The 3,348-nt window shown below is 40.4% G+C and overlaps 1 non-coding gene across 1 annotated transcript; it reads right to left on the reverse strand.

Moving 5' to 3' along the window:
- Positions 1 to 443: 443 nt before the first annotated feature.
- Positions 444 to 550, reverse strand: LOC120274384. Its single transcript, XR_005540907.1, has one exon. It is a non-coding gene; the product is annotated as a small nucleolar RNA R71 (small nucleolar RNA).
- Positions 551 to 3,348: the final 2,798 nt, after the last annotated feature.

Here is a 3,348-nt window from a genome sequence, read left to right on the forward strand (position 1 = left end):
CTGTACAAGAACAGCATAATCCAGCTGATTTGGTAGTAGAAAGATCTGATAACATGGCAGAACAAAATGAGCAACAATGAACACTATCCGATTATGCCAGACCTTCAGTGTTGGGGACACAATCGAGTATTGTGCATCCCCCAATTACAACTAAGAACTTCGAGCTAAAGCCAGCATTTATCCATATGCTACAGCAGTCCGCACAATTCAACGGTTTAGCCGATGAGGATCCAAACAGTTACATAGAGAGCTTCCTCGAGGTGTGCGACATGCTGAAGATAAATGGTGTGATGGATGATGCCATGAAGTTGAGAGCCTTCCCATTTTCTTTAAAGGGGAAAGCGAAGCAGTGGCTACACTCATTACCTGGAGCATCAATCACTACATGGGAGGAGATGGTAGAAGCTTTTCTAGCCCGTTATTTTCCTCCCGGAAAATCAGCAAAGCTTAGGAATGAGATCTCATCCTTTATGCAGTTGGAATTGGAGTCTCTATTTGAGACATGGGAAAGGTTCAAGGAACTCCTACGCAAGTGTCCACAACACGGATTCCCGGAGTGGATGATTGTTCAAACCTTCTACAATGGTTTGAACCCGAGTACAAGGCAACTCTTGGATACGGCGGCAGGAGGTACCTTAGGTAGCAAGACCCCCGACGAGGCTCGTCAATTGATTGAGGAAATGGGGTTAAATAGCCACCAGTGGAACGCTAGGAAGAAGAAAAAAGTGGCCGGTCTCCAGGAAATTTATGCGGTAACTTCATTGGCTGCCCAAGTGGAGAGTTTGAGTAAGAAGCTAGATCTTATAGGTTCGAATAGAGTTGTGGCCATGACCAATTGCACAGGTTGTGGTGGAGGACATGCTCCCTCCGACTGCCCAATCATCATTGGTGATGTTTCTTCAGTTGAGAATGTTGACTTTGTAGGTAATGGAATGAGACCTCAAGGGAATCCATACAGCAACACCTACAATTCAGGTTGGAAGAATCATCCCAACTTTTCATGTAGTAATCAAGGACCACAGAAGACCATGGGGCCATCGGGGTTCCAACAACAACAACAAGCCCCTCAAGTGGAAAACAGAATTTCAGGCTTGGAAACCCGAATGACGGATTTGGAGAAGCACTTGGCTAGATTTGTTCAATTGACAAATACAAGGTTTGAATCAGTCGAGGCTACACTTCGCAATCACACCGTCTCCTTGCACAATCTTGAAAATCAAGGGGGCAAATTGTGAAGTCTCTCTCCGAAAGGCCACATGGGAGTTTACCAAGAAACACGGAAACCAACCCGAGAGAACATGTGAAGGCGATCGCTTTGAGAAGCAGTCGTGAGGTTGAAGGGAGGCTTCCGAGTGAGAAGTCGAAAGAACACGCACACGAGCTTGTAGAGGTTGAGAAGGGAGCAAATAAAGAGAAAGAGGTGGCACCCCCGTCTTTCAAGCCAAGAATCCCTTATCCCTCTAGATTGAAGAATGACCAAGGGGATGAACAGTATAAGAAGTTCCTGAGTTTGTTCAAGCAACTCCACATCAACATTCCTTTTGTTGAGGCTTTGGCTTAAATGCCTAAGTATGCGAAGTTCCTGAAAGACCTATTGACCAATAAGAGAAAATTGGAGGAGAGTGCTTCAGTGGTGCTTGATGCTTCATGCTCGGCGGTGTTGCAAAAGAACATGCCGAACAAGAAGAAGGACCCGGGAAGCTTCATTATTCCGTGTAACATCGGCAACTTAGGTGAGGAAATGGCATTGGCGGATTCAGGGGCAAGTATCAACAAAATTCTTTCAAAGTATTTCTCTGGTTAGCTTCACGGCCTTGGTCAATGGCATGAAGGAACCCGTAACTGCTACAGTGAACTAGACATTCTTCAGCCAGTTTACAGGCATCTTCACTGCTGTCAGAAAATCTATCAATGAAATATGAGTTTTGTCATTTCCTAACTCCTTCGTGCTATAGTCCCTACTACATTGTTTCTACAATGCCCTGGGCTCTAAAATATCATTTTTGGTGTCGATTTATTTCTTATTTGTTTTGTGGACATCACCCGGGCATCCTTGAGGTCTATAACACAAATAAGACCAATTAAAGCACAAAAATGACATCAATTCATCTATTAATACATAAATAGTACAACAAATATACGTATAGAATACACACATTTAGGCATTTATCAAGATGACTTAATCCTCCTCAAAATTTGATCCACTCCTTTGATTTCTCTCTCAATATTCACCTTTCTATGAAAATGAGAATGTATCCTCCTCGACAATGCTTGACAAGGTGAATAGAGATCTTTGATTCTTTATCGAAAAAGCTCTCTTTCAACCAAGATTTTGGAAAACCCAAAAAGTCCTCATCTTTGTTCTTTAGAATGTGTTTATAAAGGCTCTAAACTATTAAAGAATGGCACTAGACATGGAGGTGGTTAGTGTTTGTGTTAGGTAGTTAAGGCTCTTGAAATGAAATCTTCAGTGTAAACATAGCTTGGAAACAAATGCCCACGGAACCAAAACACGGCCATTTTGTTTTAGAACATGGCTACCTAGCTAGTTGTAGGGAAATATACAACAATCATAGGTTAACATTATTCTCTATGAAAAGAATTCTAGGAAAAAATATAGAAAATGGCCAATAGGTAAAAGCCTTTCGCTATGATTTCATATTTCATAGATGAAACTTGGAACCTTTCTCTACATTATTTTCATAGAGAAATGTAAGTGAGATTCATCGCTAAAGTAAAAAAAAAAATTATAGAAAGAAAAGATTATTAGCTTTGAATAAAATTGTAAGGAATGGTTTCCTTATTTCCCTACAAAATTTACTTTGCGATTATTTTCATAGTAAATGTCTAACAAATCGTAGGCAATGGTTCAAATTTTTATTCTGATATAAAAAAATAAATTTACAATAATTCATTGTTGACAACGCCCTTTTGGGTGTGAACCGCAAGTGCATGGTTTTGTTGAAGTAATATTACCCTAGTGAATGGCTAATTGTATCCATAGGGAATAGTGATCAGAAACACAAAGATTGTTATTTAACTAGAATGAACATGAATCGATAGTGATGTGAACAAAATCAATGAAAATGGAAATAAGGAAAGAAGAAAGAAGAGAGACACTATAAAATTGAGAGTAAAGAAAAAATATATAGAAAGTGGGGCATCCGGACATTGCTCCCCCTAGAACAATTGTTTCAAGTGCAAAACCAACCATTATGTCTCCTAACTAATGCTTAATGAGTCGTGGAAATCCTAAAATACACGTTCCCAAACCTAAGGCCAACCGTGACTAACCCTACATTATGCCTGGCAGAGAAATCTCTCAGTCTCAACACCTCACACTATGCA

This window comes from Dioscorea cayenensis, chromosome 12, assembly GCF_009730915.1.
Source record: "Dioscorea cayenensis subsp. rotundata cultivar TDr96_F1 chromosome 12, TDr96_F1_v2_PseudoChromosome.rev07_lg8_w22 25.fasta, whole genome shotgun sequence".
In the NCBI taxonomy this organism is placed as follows: domain Eukaryota; kingdom Viridiplantae; phylum Streptophyta; class Magnoliopsida; order Dioscoreales; family Dioscoreaceae; genus Dioscorea; species Dioscorea cayenensis.